At 44.5% G+C, this 16,814-nt stretch overlaps 1 protein-coding gene and 1 pseudogene across 1 annotated transcript in view; both read right to left on the reverse strand.

Moving 5' to 3' along the window:
- Window positions 1-16,814, reverse strand: part of LOC137383521 (dynein axonemal assembly factor 5-like) — a 116,212-nt gene that overhangs the window by 64,949 nt on the left and 34,449 nt on the right. The gene's annotated exons all lie outside the window — the stretch shown is intronic.
- On the reverse strand, window positions 11,801-11,936 carry LOC137383731 (U2 spliceosomal RNA; annotated as a pseudogene).

Genomic DNA, 16,814 nt, shown 5'->3' on the forward strand with positions numbered 1-16,814 from the left:
CAGGCTTTGGGGAGTCAGGAGGTGAGTTACTCGCCTCACGATTCTTAGCCTCTGACCTGCTCTTGTAGCCACGGTATTTATATGGCTACTCCAGTTCAGTTTCTGGACGTGGTAACCCCACAGCTTAAGAGTATGCAGGAAGAAAGGGAATGGGTAACCACCAGGCAGTCAAGAAGAAACAGGCAGGTAATGCAGCAGTCGCCTGAGTGCATCTCTCCAACCAATATTCAGTTTCAAATACTGATGAGTAATAGTTCGGATGGGGAGTGCAGCCATAGCTATGTCCATGGCACCACAGGTGGCTCAGCTGTACAGGGGGGGGCATAAAGACGATTGGAAGAGCAATAGCGTTAGGAGATACGATAGTTAGGGGAACAGACAGGCGTTTCTGTGATCACTGACATGAATCCAGGATAGTATGTTGCCTCCCGGGTGCCATTGTCAAGGATGTCACTGAACAGCTGCAGAGCACCTGAGTGGGGGGGGGTCAATAGCCAGCAGTCGTGGTCCACATCGGTACCAATCACATGGGTAAAAAGGGGGGCGTGGTCCTGCAGTCAGAATTTAGGGAGCTACGTAGGAGATTAGCACCTAGCAACTCAAAAGTAGTATTCTCCAGATTACTCCCAGTACCATGCTTAAGTGAGTTTAGAAATAGGAATATAGTGCAGATGAATGCGTGCCTGAAAAGATGGTGCAGGAGGAGGGGCTTTAGATTCCTGGGACACTGGGACCAGCTCTGGGGGATGTGGGACCTATACAGGCTGGATGGATTACACATAAACATAGCTGGGACCAACTTCCTTGCAGGGCAATTGGCTCGTGCTATTTTGGAGGGGTTAAACTACCTTGGCCAGGGTGTGGAAAACAGGAGGTAATTGGTACCGATGTAGACCACGACTGTTGGCTGTTCGCCCTCCCAACTCAGGTGCTCTGCAGGCGTTCAGTGACATCCTTGACCCTGGCACCAGGGAGGCAACATACTATCCTGGATTCATGTCTGCAGCCGCAGAAACGCCTGTCTATTCCAGGCACAGAATACTGGAAGAGACAGATAGCACTAGTGTAGGAAAAAGTAAGTTATTAGGTGTGTTCAGAATAAGGGGGAAAATAATAAAGTCTGAATTTGGGTTACTGTGCATGTATGCAATCGTGCAGACTAAGGTAAATAAGATTGGTGAGTTGCAGGCGCAGATAGTCACATGAAAATATGATGCTGTGGCAATAACAGCGACCTGGCTCAAAGAAGGGCAGGACTGGATATTAAATATTCCTGGATACAAGGTGCTCAGGAAAGATAGGAAAGGGAAAGGGAAAAAAAAGGAGGAGGGATGGCAGTATTGATTAAGAAGAACACAAGAAATAGAAGCAGGAGTAGACCATATGGCCCCTCAAGCCTGCTCTGAAACATTGTAGTTCGGGAGAGGGAGAGAGGAGGGGAAGAGGGAGGGAGGAGAGATGAGAGAGGATGTCCCAGGGGGGTCAAGGACAGAATCTATTTGGCTTGAGCTAAGGAACAAAAAAGATGCAATTACATTTTTCGGTGTAGTCGATATATCACCAACTAGTGGGAAAGATGTGGAGGTACAAATTTGCAAGGAAATTACAGAGAGGTGTGTGACAGAAACCACACTTGCCAAATGGAAACATTAATTTCATCAGATGGAACGCTACTTGAACCCTTTTACTGGACATTGCACAGAACTTGTTTTAAAAAGACCACAGAGTTGGAGAGCTGAAATATGGCTACATATTTGCATTCTGAGAGACAGTTGAATAGAGAGACAATGGGAGTGCTCACTGATTCAATTAACAAGACTGGTCTGGGCAATCATAATAATCAACCTTCTTTGTCTGTGTAAGAGCCAGAGCTCCACACACCGTCGAGTGTGACTAGAGAACTTTGAGAATCAACAACCCTCGCAGAAGGTGCAGTTTCAAACAAAGAGCTGGTCAGATGACTTACCTGCTGGGTAGAATGGGAACTGTCTGAGTTGTACCTCACAGAAAGGTTTGAGGCAGACTGCAATTCAACGACAAAAGGGAAGGAAGGTCTCTCCCTGTCTCAAGCAAAGTCCCAGGGACCCACGGAAGCAGCTTAAGCCTCAAGACAGAGGACCTCTTCAGACGTCCGGTACCAGAGAAGCAAGTTTGAAAGTGTGCGCTGGGCCCCAGCGAGAACTACAAGATCTCAACTCCAACCAAGGACTTTACATCCAAACCAAAAGATAGTAACTGAATTCTATTTATTGCCAACCCTACTTAAACCTCCCCTTTTAATTCTTTCTCCCCCTCTATATCTACTTGTGTGTGTGTTTATCTTGTATACATGCTAGCCTGGTTGCATCACGCCGTTTGGTAATTTTAACCAAATTGAAGTGATAACATAAATAAACTTACATCTTTCTTGTTTAAACCTGAGAAAACTTGTCTGGTTGGTTCATTTACAATTACAAGTAGAGAGCAGTGAGCAAGAACTCACTGAGGTGTTAAGCTAAAAACAGTGTTTTAAAAGATAAAGCCTGTTACAGCCAAACCAGGAAAGGGCCAAGAGGGGAGCCCGTGACCCTTTCCTCACCCGGTCGTTAACAGGTGCAAGAATTATACAGTAGTTATAATGGGGGACTTATTATCCAAATATAGACTGGGATAGTAGTAGTATAAAAGGACAGAGATGGGCAAGCGTTCCTTGAGTGTGTCTAGAATTTTCTACAGCAGTATGTTTCCTGTCCAACGAGAAAGGAGGGACTGATAGACCTGGGATCCTTGGAGAAGGGAAGGCCGAGAGGAGATTGGATAGAGATATTCAAAATCAAGAGCAATCTGGACACAGTAGATAGGGAGAAACTGTTCCCATTGGCGAGAGGATTGAGAACAAAAGGCCACAGATGTAAGGTAACTGGCAAAAGCAATAGCGACATGAGGAAAAACTTTTTCACGTAGCCAGGGGTTAGGATCTAGAATGCACTGCCAGAGAGTGTGGTAGAGACAGGTTCAATCGAGGCATTCAAGAGGGAATTAGATCAGCTGAAAAGGAAGACTGTGCAGGGCTACAGGGAAAAGTCGAGGGTGTGGCACTAGTTGCTCCTTCAGAGAGCCAGCACAGATACGAAGGGCCAAATGGTTACAGCACAGAAGGAGGCCATTCTATGATTTTATATCTGCACTCCTCTAGTTCTGGCCTCATGCGCATCTTTGATTTTAACTACTCCACAATTGGTGGCCGCACCTTCAGCTGCCTAGACCCCCAAGCTCTGGAATACCCTCCCTACACCTCGCTTTCCTCTTTGAAGACATTCCTTAAAACCTACTTCTAAACCAAGCTTTTGGTCGTCTGACATAATATCTCCTTTTGTGGCTGTGTCATATGTTGTTTTACAATGCCCCTGTGAAGCATCTTGGGACGTTTCATTACGTTAAAGGTGGTATATAAATATAAGTTGTTATTGTGATCTAGATTTGCTACAGCACTGAAATTACATTCCAGGTAGGTCCATCACTAGATTTGCACTGTCGCTGTACCATTAACACAAAATAGGAATAGTTTAACTTGGTAAACTATGTGCAAATGCACCCTTCCAGAGCATGTCGACTGGGATGCATAACATTTGCAGCACTTGTGCAATTCAACTCAATCAGAGCCAATGAGCCAGAAATTGGTAAGCTCATCTGTGCAAGCCTACTTTGAGTAGCATTAGCTACCAGGTGGAACGTCAGTCATTTAAAAAAATTATTTTGCTAGTTTTGCAAGTTAAGAATATATAAAAGACAGAGATCTATAGACTTATAGAATGATTAGTGCAAGAGACCATTTGGCCCATCATATCTGTGTCAACTTGCTTTCTGCAAGAGCAACTCATCTACTCCCAATCCCCCGCCCTTTTCCCATACCACTGCAAATTTGTTCTCTTCACATAAACTGTCCAATTCTCTATTGAAAGTCACAATTGAACCTGCTTCCACCACACTCTCAGGCAGTGCATTCCAGATCTTAACACCCACTGCATAAAGGTTTTTCCTCATGTCACTGTTGCTTCTTAAAAATCAGTGCCCTCTGGTCCTTGATCCTTCCATTAACATGAAACATTTCTGCCCATCTACTCTAGCCAAACCCCTTGTGATTTTTAACACGTCTATCAAATCTCCTTTTAATTTTCTTTTCTCCAAGGAAAAGAACCCCAGCTTCTCCAATCTATCCATGTAACTGAAGTGCCTCATTCCTGGAACTATTCTCGTGAATCTTTTCTGCACCCTCTCTAATGCCTTCACATCCTTCCTAATGTGGGGTGCCTAGAACTGGGCTCAATACTCCAGTTGAGGCTGAACCAGGTTATAAAGGTTTATCATAACTTCCTTGCTTATGTACTCTATGCCCCTATTTATATAGACCAGGATTCTGCATACTTTATTAACCACTGTCTCAACCTGCCCTGCCACCTTTAACGATTTTAACGATACCCCCAGGTCCCCGTTTAGAATTGTATCCTTCATTTTATATTGCTTCTCCTTGTTCTTCCTACAAAATGTATCACTTCACATTTCTCTATTAAATTTCATCTGCCACTTGTCTGCGCCCATTCCACCAGCCTGTCCATGTCCTTTTGAAGTTCATCACTAACCTCCTCACAGTTCACAATACTTCTAAGTTTTGTGTCATCCATAACTTTTGAAATTGTGCCCAAAGTCTAGGTCATTAATACATATCCAGAAAAGCAGGAGTCCTAACATTGACCCCTGGAGAACCCCACTACATACCTTCCTCCAGTCCAAAAAACAACTGCTCACCACTACTCGGTTTCCTGTCACTCAGCCAATTTCGCATCCATGCTGCTGCTGGCCCTTTTATTCCATGGGCTATAACTTTGCTGATAAGCCTGTTATGTGGCACTTTATTAAATGCCTTTTAGAAGTCCACATACACATCAACCCCATTACCCTCATCAAAAAATGCAAGTTCAACACCACTTGCCCTTAACAAATCCATGCTGACTTTCCTTAAATGAATCCATGTTTGTCCAAGTGACTGTTAGTTTTGTCCCAAATTATCGTTTCTAAAAGCTTTCCCACCACAAAGGTTAAACTGACTGGCCTGTAGTTGCTGTAATTTCTACCCTTACTTCCCTTAGTATCCTTGGATGCATCTCATCTGGTCCTGGTGACTTATCAACTTTAAGTACAGCCAGGCTATCTAATACTTCATCAATTTTTAGCCCATCCAGTATCTCAACGACGTTCTCTTTCACTATGACTTGGGCAGCATCTTCTTCCTTGGTAAAGACAGATGAAAAGTACTCATTTAAAACCTCAGCCATGCCCCCTGCCTCCATGTATAAATCCCCTTTTAGATCCCTAATCGGCCCTACTCTTCCTTTTACCACCCTTTTACTATTTATATGCCTATAGAAGACGTTTGGATTCCCCTTTATGTTAGCTACCAGTCTCTTCTCATACTCTCTTAATTGTACAGCAGGTGAACTGGTTCTCACTGAGGCCCTGTCATGCAACTTTATTATCCACCCTTTTCAAACGTTTAATTTGTTATTCATGTGTGTGTGGGAACAGTGGCTGTCTTGTAGATGGGAGCTATCAGCTACAGTATGGTCAGACACATCTGTTCAGTTAATTAAAAGTAAAGCCAATAGCAATGTTACACCAATGCTATTAACACTTCACACATGGCATGGCATGCAATGTTTTATACTGAACACAATAATGTTGATACATTGTTAAGACATACTAATCTATATATAGGCGTGATGTTTGATTAGATCAGAAGAGTGCATTATTACATAACTAAACCATGAAGTGAAATTGCTAAAAATTCTCATATAGCTCTGAACAACATTGAAAAAGACAAAAACTATCAGCTACTGTTTACAATGTTTAAAAGCTCTTTTAATCTTGAAAGCTGACACCCCCACAAATAACAGGAAATGGAAACTTTCCATCATATGGAGGAGAATAATTTCCTATGTGAACAGAGAAAGTAATGCAAGTTTTCTCTTAATTCTTTGTACCACTCAATATTCATTCCATTGCCAATTTTTCCTGTGGAAAATATGTTCAGGCACCATCATAATTCAAGGTCAATAATCAAATCTGCAAAGGATTAAATGGTTCTTAGCAGTTATATAGCCAAGTACTGCATTGTGTCTAGTGCATACATATCAGTTAATGATTAAATATTTAAAGCATGAGCATATTTTTGACCGAACAGCAGCAAGGAAGGATGACTGGCAGCAGAGAGTAGAGGCAGTTGAGGAAACTGGCAATACTGGTATTCTAGTTTGGGGGATGGGGCGGGGCAGAAAAAAGGACTAAGTCATGACACAAGCTTATATTGCCATTGACCTGATTCATCCAAACAAGAATTAGTTTAAGACCTGTCCAGGAGGCGAGGCTAGATAACAGCAGTACTATCAAGGCTGCGAAACACATGTAGACAAATTACATACGTGCCAATCATTGGTGGCAGGCTGTCAACATTTTGGACCTAGTGCCCATTTGTCATCAAAGATCTGCATCGGATTTAACCTTTTCGTCTTTCTTAGAGCTTGCCCTCATGAGTTGCAACTGAAAATTCTTCTCTACATCCATTGTTACACTAGTTATTCTGTGCATCATACCTTTCTCCAAGCTCAGGAATCAGACTAACAGGCAGAGACAGGCAAGGCACATTTGTTGCCCAAATGAGTAATACCCTGAAAGAGCCTTATTAGAAAGTGCCAAATTCTTTTTCAGTAGAATCCTCATTAGAGGATGCTGACAGTTATGCTCCTAGATAGGCAAAGAATACCTGATGACTAAGCTTGCTTAAACAATCTTCCAAATATTAGGCACACATTTAAAGGAAACTTTATGTGACATTCTGGCAATATTACACTAGTGACAGTTCCAATAAGTAAGGCATGTGGAAATATTCAATCACATAGTCTTAGTAATAGATCACTCAACTATTTTGAACCTGCAGCACTTGAGACAAATTTAACTCCCCAGGTCATGGTCTGGTCAAGGACTTTAAAAGTTTTTGGATAGCTTGGATATCACAAAGTAGTGACTGCATAAGCTGCTTTGCTGAAGTTGGGCGGTACCACCTTGCTTTCATTATCATCTTTGTTATAAAGAGGCAGGTGAGAAAATTCTGAAACAGGCATTTCAAAAGAGAGCTAACAATACTACTTAATATCACAGATAAATTGTGATTGCGTATATTGAGCATAATAGATGCTCAGTAGTATCTAATGTCGCTGCCCATTGGGGTATAAACTTTTTTTTTTATATTTCCAAAATATATTTTGTTCACAAAAATCTGTTAAAAAAAAATTACACAACAGTTCCAAACAGCACCAAGTTAAACAATACAAAGAGTGAAAAGGAGATAAGTTTCCTACAATACAGGAATGAGTTGCCTCACAACCCTTCCATTTCATTTACATGCCATGTACATTTTACAGCAAACAAAAATTTTCCAGATACAGTTCGAGGGGTTTTCCAGCCTCTCAGTTCACTTTGGTGGGGGACCTTACACAGTGGTTTTTCCCCATTGAACCTTTGCTGCGGCTGCCCCAAGCTTTAGTGCGTCCCTCAGCACTTAGTCCTGGACCTTGGAATGTGCCAGTCTGCAACATTCGGTGGTGGACAACTCTTTGCGCTGGAAGACCAGCAAGTTTCGGGCAGACCAAAGGGCGTCTTTCACCGAATTGATAGTCCTCCAGCAGCAGTTGATGTTTATCTCGGTGTGCGCCCCTGGGAACAGCCTGTAGAGCACAGACTCCTGTGTTACAGAGTTGCTTGGGATGAACCTCGACAAAAAACACTGCATTTCTTTCCACACCTGCTTTGCAAAGGCACATTCCAGAAGGAGGTGGGCAACTGTCTCTTCCACACCACAGCCAACGCAGGGGCAATGCGCGGAGGGGGAGAGACTTCGGGCATGCAGGAAGGATCTGACGGGGAGGGCTCTTCTCACCACCAGCCAAGCTACGTCTTGGTGTTTGTTTGAAAGTTCTGGTGATGAGGCATTCCGCCAAATGACTTTGGCGGTCTGCTCGGGTAACCATCCGACAGGATCCACCATCTCCTTTTCCCGTAGGGCCTTGAGGACATTCCATGCAGACCACTGCCTGATGGATTGGTGGTCAAAGGTGTTTTTCCGCAGAAACTTTTCCACGAAGGATAGGTGGTACGGCACGGTCCAACAGGATGGTGTGTTCCGCGGCAATGTGACCAGACCCATCCTTCGCAACACCGGGGACAGATAGAACCTCAGCACGTAGTGACACTTGGAGTTAGCATACTGGAGGTCTACACACAGCTTGTTGCAGCCACATACGAAGGTAGTTATCAGGATGAGGGCGATGTTGGGTACATTTTTCCCGCCCTTATCCAGAGGTTTGAACATCATGTCCCTCTGGACCCTGTCCATTTTGGATCCCCAGATGAAGCGGAAAATGGCTCGGGTGACTGCCACAGCGCAGGAGTGGGGTATGGGCCAGACCTGCGCCACGTAAAGCAACAATGTGAGCGCCTCGCACCTGATGACCAGGTTCTTAGACATAACGGAGAGAGATCGTTGCTCCCACGTGCTCAGCTTATGTTGTACCCTGGCTACTCGCTCCTTCCAGGTTTTGGTGCACGCCCCGGCCCTTCCAAACCATATCCCCAGCACCTTCAGGTAGTCTGACCCAACGGTGAAGGGGACAAAGGATCGGTCAGCCCAGTTCCCAAAAAACATGGCCTCGCTCTTGCCGTGGTTAACTTTGGCTCCCGAGGCCAGTTCGAACTGGTCGCAGCCGCTCATCAGTCTGCGCACAGACAGCGGGTCCGAGCAGAAGACAACAACATCATCCATGTATAGGGAGGTTTTAACCTGGGTGCTTCCACTGCCTGGGATTGTCACTCCTCTTATGCTCGCATCCTTCCTAATAGACTCAGCAAAGGGTTCAATACAGCAAACAAACAAGAGGGGGAGAGAGGACAGCCCTGTCTAACTCCAGATTGGATCGGGAAACTTTGATTCCCACCCATTTTACTCATCTCGAAGGACTTGACGGCCTTTGTTAGCTCGTCCAGAGTTAGCGGCTTGTCCAGTCTCTCCCGCATGCTGTCATCTAAGACCTCTGAGATAGATGACTGGTAGGACTAGGAAGCTCTGCTGTCTGTGGGCTTCGCGTCATACAGCCCAGCATAAAAGAATTTGCTGATCCTTAGTATGTCGGACTGCGAAGACGTTGCCGAGCCATCCTCTTCCTTCAGGCTTCTGATCAGAGCTCTGTGTATTTTATGGAAGTAGTAGCGCAAGCACGTCTCATCCTGCTCAATGGAGCGGACTCTGGACCTGAAGATGATCTTGGAGGCCTCCTTGGCAAAGAGCCGGAGCAGACTTTGCATACTTTTCTGGAGTCAGGACATTTCTCTCTGCCCCTCTCTCGCCCTCTGAACGCCTTTGAAGATAAAGAACCTCTTGATGTTCTCGTTGATCGCCTCCCACCAGTGAGCTGGAGACTCAAAGAGGGGTTTCACGGTCCTCCAACCTTTGTAATCCCTTTTGAGTTCAACGTTCTCTGGGGTTAGCAGTGTAGCATTGAGCTTCCATGTCCCCCTGCCAACCCGCTGGTCGTCCTGTAAGTGACAGTCAGCCAGTAAGCGGCAATGGTCGGAGAAGAACACCGGCTTGACATTGGTGGATCTGACCGTGACAGCACGGGACACAAACAGGAAATCAATCCTGGAACGGGCAGACCCGTCCGATCTTGACCATGTGTATCTACGCTGCGCTCAGTCTGCAGGTTTGCTGAGGACGTCGTGCAGCTTGGCATCTTTAACTGTTTCTATTAGGAATCTGGACGCAGCGTCCAGTTTGCTGTCGTCACTGCCGATCGTCCAGCTGTATTGATGATGCAGTTGAAGTCACCGCCTAGAATGACCGGCTGGACGTCGCCAGCAGCAGCGAGAGCTGCTGGAAGACGGTCAGCCGCTCGCTGCATTGAACCAGGGCGTACACGTTGATAAACCGGAGCGGAGCATTGTTATACATTACATCTGCTACGATGAGACGACTGCCCACCACCTCCTCAACTTCAGAGATGGTGAATTTACCTCCCCGCAGCAGAATACCCAGGCCCGAGGAACGCGAATCATTACCCCCTGACCAGATTGATGGCCCGTGGGACCACCATCGCAACCATTGCCTGTAGCTGCTGAGGTTTGGTATTCTACACTCCTGCAGAAACAGTAGGTCGGCTTTGACCTTGGCGAGGTAATCCATCACGTAGTGGATTTAATGCTACGCGCGTTAATTGAAGCAATCCTTATACCCATTTTTTTTTTTTAAAGTTCCTTGTTGCTTCCCATGCCGTTTGTCCTTGCTAATCCCAGTCCTTCGGTATGTTCCTGCATACCCAGACTATACGCAAGCATGATCGTTGGGCTCAGAAACCCCTCCTGTTTTTTTTAATGCAGGGTTTGTTCCACTGGGGTGACATCAGGGGGCGGGTCGGGGGGGGGTGCTGTCCTCTGCTGTTCCTCCTCAAAAACATCACTGCTCCCGGATTCCCAGAGCTGGAGTGCGGCAGATCTGTCATTGCTCTGTGTCCCGGAGCTGGGATGTGCTGGGCATGTCGCTAGGTTTGGCACTTTGGGGTTGGGGCGCGCTGGGCCCATCACAGCATTCAGTGCCCGGGGGGCTTCATCTTCCAGCTCCTTTTGAGTTCTGCCGCTTCTTTTGCAGGTGTCATCATTCCAGCACTTCCTCGTCCAGTGAGGAGGAGCTGCTGTCGTCTGTCTCAGACGGTAGCCTCCTCTTGCCACTGGTTTGGATGGTGGCCTGTTCCGCTTGGAGGTTTTTTCTTTGTGGTTTTCCTTTGTATTACTTGTCACTGACCTGTTTGTCCATCTGCTGCCTCCTCCTCCATTGAATCTGTCTGTGGAGGAGGGGTTTCCGGGCACAGGGTAGGTGCTGGGTCACTGGTTTCAGCTGCCTCCCCTTTCTTCTCCTTCTCAGGTAGACTTTCCTCGCTGCAGAGAGGGTTGCTTGTCTCCTTTCCAGCACCATACGCATTTGTCGTTCCTTCTCCCAGCCTTTTCTTGAACCTTGCCGCCCGAGCATAACTGAGGCAGCGCTTGGGGCAGGTTTTGGGGAGCGCAGAGGTGGCCTGCCGCACCACACGAGTTGCAACACCTACTCTGCTTACAGTCCTTGGTCTGATGGCCTTCCTTCTTGCAGACAACCGTGCTGCAGTTAGCTGCCACGTGACCAGACTTGCCACAGGTGCGACAAACTCTGGGCTGCCCAGCGTAAACCAAGAAGCCTCGACTCCCCCCCACCCCTGTTTAGCGAAGCTGGGGGGAGGGTGGATGATGGCTTCATTGGCATCGACCTTCAAGGTCTTGCTGGTCCAAATCCCAAATGGGTCCTTGACATCAGTGCTGCTGCTGCCGGCCACCTTGACATACCTGGCGAGGAAGTGGAGTACATCCACGACAGGAACATGGGGGTTGTAGAGGTGAATTGTCACCACCCGGTCCCGTTGTGACGGCAGCATGAGGATGGACAGCAGCGCCAGGTTCCCTTTCTCCTTGAACACCTTCAGGAACTTGATGCATCCCGCCACATTCTTAAACGTCACGTCGAAATATCCACTGCTGGGGAAGTCCTGCAGGCAGAAGATGTCCGTAGCTTGGAATCCACAGCAATCGATGAGGATTTTCTTGATGAAGAAGGTACGATCAACCGGTGCATCTCCTTCCTTGTCCTTCACAACCACCCGAACGGTGTTGTTCAACGGCTTGAAGCTTGAAGATTGGTTATAGCCATTTTTACTCAAAGCATACCCAGGACAGGATCAAAGGCCACTGGTCATGGTTTCTCCCCTGCCAGGTAAACTGATAAAGAACAGATACTATTCTTGGTCTTAGCCAAAAGGCAGAGAAGCGATTGGTATATAAAACATACAGCGGGTTAACAGTGTTTCTTCCTTTAAAATATAGTCAAAGTAAGAACTTGAATCTTTCAGAACCACATCCCAAAGCACTTCACAGTCAATGGTGTTGACCAGGACACCAGGAGAACTCCAGTGATCATCTCTGGATTGTGCCTTGGGATCTATTACAATTATCCAAGACGACAGATGGGAACTCATCTGAAAGATGATATCTCGGACAATGGACCAACACTAAACTGTCAGTACTGCACTAATGTGTCAACCTACATTATTTGCTACAAGTTTCGAGAGTAGGGCCTGAACCCAGAACCATCTGCCTCAGAGGCGGGAGTGCTACTTACAGAGCCAAGGCCAACATCACTAAGGCTATTAACTTCTGATATTGGGTGCAAAAATAAAATTCCAGTCACTTGTAGCTGTTTTTATTCCTGCCCACCTCCCTCCATCCCCACAATTTTAAAATACCTAAGACAAGCACAAAATAAATTACTTTTAGCCAGAAAGATGGAATTACTGTAACACCAGCATGTTTGAAAATGCACCAATTTTGGAGATATGGGTGGTACAGTGAATTAGATACTAGTTATTCAGCTCCGGGACTTGGGTACCAATCTGGTCCAGTATGATGGGATAAAAGCTTCCACTGTCCGATAGGTTCAAGACTCACCAGTGAAATGACTTGGGGCAATTTTTACTCCAGATCCTATTGAGGACAGATCTACAACACAAAACTGCCCCTAATTTGATAATCTTGCTCAAAGGGGCTACAAGATCATTGGTAAGGGAAATGAGTGCAGTGGGGTGCTCTTCTGGGATTGGTGTAAAGGCATATTGTTTATTTTACATCTGCCTATGCTCTATCTGCTCTCGGATTGTTTGATCTTGAAACTTGGTTCCTGAAATGCAGTATGCTCCATTCCCCACACTCTCATCCCCCACTTCAATGAGCAGAAAAACATTTAAATACAAGTGCCCTTCCAATAATTCTAAATGTCATGGCTGCACTAACACTTCAACATACCCTCACTTTTTCCTACAATACAGGTGATGACATGCTGTTTGTACCTGAAGAGTAACGCTGTAACAAGCCAATGTAAAATGGCATTTGTGTAATTATTTTGCATGTGTTATTCAGGGCAGGAGCATAGGACAGATTCCACAGCACCAGTGGAATAGAACTAAGTGGACATGCATTAGCTTTCAAATGTCCAATATTTTTCAACGGTCTGCTTAGCAATTTTACTAACTCTGGCAGACCTTTTACAATACATGAAGATGGTCTGCTGGCCCGTTCACTCAGGATGAATCTCAGCTCACCCTTCTGCCAAAAACTGTACGTGAATAAGTGCATGAAGAGAGGGTGACTGCAATCTCTGGAGCTATCCTGAGTCTCAGTACCTCCGGAGGAGCGCCATCCCTTTGTTGATTTTGAAACATAGCCACTGTAAAGAAGCCACAAGCAGCAGCCAGGATGGTTTTCTTGCTGACTTAAATCACTGCACATTGGCTTTGACTGAACGCAAGGTGACAGAAAGGTGCGAAAGTTGAAGCTTTGGCATCAGAGAGCAAAAATAAATGCAAGATTTAAAAGTAAAAGGAGTCTTGTGCAGTTAAGTTTGCAATATTTTGCCATCATGGTGTCGAGTCCTTGCAGTGCAACATAAAGGAGGTTGAGGGAGGGAGGAGAGTCTCTACAATTGTTTAAGCCACAGTAGGAAATGTAGAGTATTTACCCGTTATTGCAGGTGGCATCAAAGAATATTTGATGCAAATTTCACAACTGCCCTTCCACCTGCATTTTCTTCTGTTTAGTCCATTACATAAACAGTTCCAGCTGAGATTTCTGCAAAGATCATGCATTCCCTTTGTCAGAAGTCAGCAAAAAAAAATATTGGAGAGCAGATTTCTGATGAAATAAACTGCTTTTGAAGCTCATTCGGTTCTCAATTTAGCCACAAGTTTTCATTGCCAACGCGCCTACATTTTTGACTCGATGCCTAAAATTTCTCATCCAGCTGCTACCCACTCGTTAATTCACAGGAACCTGTGACGTTCCATAAAAAATGTTTGGCAACAATGTTTTCTTTCTCATAAACTTATACATGTTAGATCCAAGTGCTCGGAGGCCAAATTAACTTTTTGAGGGTTAATATAAGAAGCTAATAGACAAATAAGCATCAAAGGAAAGTGAGAGGACATTACTGTACAGTCCAAAATAATTAGTGTTTAATTGCTGCCTGCTGAAAAATATGGTTTGGTCCCAGTGGCTGTCACCAAAACTGCAGGCAAGCCACTAAAATGCTGATCTGTAAACAAAATTATGTTAGCGGAGACCCGCTGGCTATGATTTTAAGAAATAGACACATTAAAATTAAACTCTTACAGCAGATATTATTGCCCAATTTCAAGTTGGCACATGGTTTGAGATATCCAGATTTGAAGGAGTGGTATGCTTTCAACTGGCTGCTGCCAACAGAGTCACTAATACTTCCAGTAAGAATCTATTAAATTTGTAGACAGAGGCACTCCGGCATTTCACGCTCAGAAGCATGGAGTTGCATATCCTCAGCCACCTGTACCATGATCACATTCCCTATTATTGCAATAGCACTAACACTACAAAGACTGCAGGCAGCCCATCGCCATCCTCTCAGGGTAACTAAAGAATGGGCAATAAATGTAGCCTTGCCAGTATCACCCAAATACACATTTTGGTTTTCAACAAGCATTTCATAAAACAGTAGCGATGAAAATAAGCTTTTGAAAAGGCAGGTCCTTCATCTGAAAGGAGACAAATTAAGCTTTCAGCTGGAGACTCTTGTTTCGAAGTCTCAATTTGCTGGAGCTGGTAGAAATCCATTAAATACCTGGTCAAGTTATTCAGAATATAAATAAGTTCAACATATGAATATACAAAAAGCATGATCCATCAAGCAGTGAGACAAAAAAAAACTAAGATAAAAAAAATCCCCTCGGCCAATTTCAGGTAAGCTACATCATCTATCTTTTAAAAACTGAAGGCTTGGAGAGCTGGCATGGGCTTGATGGGCCAAATGGCCTCCTTCTGTGCTATAAATGACTCTACACTCTGTGACCCTTTACTGTCAGAATAAAAAAAATTAAACCGCTCTCATATTAAGGTACAGAACCCTTGAAAGCAGGCATCTTCGAATAAAAGGTTTCAAATAAATGAGCATTTTAGAGCCAGGATGATCTTACTCTTGGAGTTTCTCTATTGAACAATCACTGGTACAGAAATCATGAATGAACTTGCTAATTTCAACATTGGCAGCGTTTATTCCAGGCTGCAGACCTGAGGAACCTCTCAAACTGCTTTCAGACTAATCCCTTTCCTGCTCAGGAACATCTTCAGATCATAAAAGTTCAAACAATAACTGTTAGAGGCATGTTCTAACACAATCTGTTCAGAAATTCATAACTTGTTTGTACAGTAGCCCACCTCTAATTTTGCATTAGCTGAATATAATTTAGGAATTTTTTTTGGCAGTAGGGCAGGACAAAGAAAAAAAACCATTCTGAAGTACTGGCCCATAATACCTTAAAAGTGAACTCAAGAACACGATAAATTTGAGATTACCACTACATTGTAAACGGAATAAACAAAATCAAAATGGGAGGACACACAACAAATACAAAGGAGAAAAGAAATTGAGCAAATTGTTTCATGAGACATAGAATACATCACATACTGAGCATCATTTTGCCAACTGAGGACAGTCACTGGGCTGGTCCCCTGCTGCAATTAACAGGTTTGGGATGTGGATCGTGCTCATGAATGCCATCATTGCAAGCTTCTGCTCCAACTGCGAGGGAGAAAAAAAAAAAATCTCTTGCACCTTCTTGCGACCAGCACAGGACTGACAAGTCTGTGAACGGGTCCACTACCCATCCTCTCAGTTGGTGGAAAAGATGTGAGGTGTAGGAAAGTCTAAGAAGGGATGTGGAATAAAGGGAAATACATGTTATTAAATAGCATCTTAAAACTGAACTTCAGAGAGAGAAATAAAGGAAATATGTACCACTAGTGAAAACTGGGACAATTCTCCCCTGTTACTATAATAATCACAATTCCAGGGATGTATGGGAACATAGGAACAGGAGTAGGCCATTCAGCCCACCCCGCCATTCAATATGATCATGGCTGATCTTCCACTTAGATACCTTTTTCCCCTTATGTTATTTGTATTTAGAAATCTGTCAATCTCTGCTTTAAACATACTCAATGACTGAGCTTCCACAGTCCTCTGGGGTAGAGAATTCCAAAGATTCACAACCCTCTGAGTAAAGATATTTCTCCTCATCTCTTCCTCATGGCTTCCCCCTTATTTTGAAATTGTGTCCCCTGGTTCTGGACTCCCCAACCAGGGGAAACATCTTAGCTGCATCGACCCTGTCCATCCCTTTAAGTATTTTGTAGGTTTCAATGAGATCACCTCTCATTCCTCGAAACTCTAGAGAATAAAGGCCCAGTTTCCCCAATCTCTCTTCACAGGACAGTCCCACCATCCCGGGAACAAGTCTGGTGAACCTTCGTTGCACTCCCTCTATGGCAGTAATATCCTTCCTAAGGTAAGGGGACCAAAATTGCGCACTGTACTCCAGGTGCTGTCTAATCAAGGTTCTATACAATTGAAACAAGACTTGACTACTCCTGTAACTTTAAAGACTGGCCATGATAGAATGATATAGGCCTATTCCTCATTAAATCTGTACTTTATGGAGTAATTTATGAACTGAGCAAGTGCTCTTTATTTTGGAAAAAATATCAGTTTCATAGAGGATTTTATGAAATGTAGCAAACAGACAGAAATTTAAAAATAATTTGCAACTGTCTTCTAAACAGGTGGTAAA

Source organism: Heterodontus francisci, chromosome 24 (genome assembly GCF_036365525.1).
Source record: "Heterodontus francisci isolate sHetFra1 chromosome 24, sHetFra1.hap1, whole genome shotgun sequence".
NCBI classification, from domain to species: Eukaryota; Metazoa; Chordata; class Chondrichthyes; order Heterodontiformes; family Heterodontidae; genus Heterodontus; species Heterodontus francisci.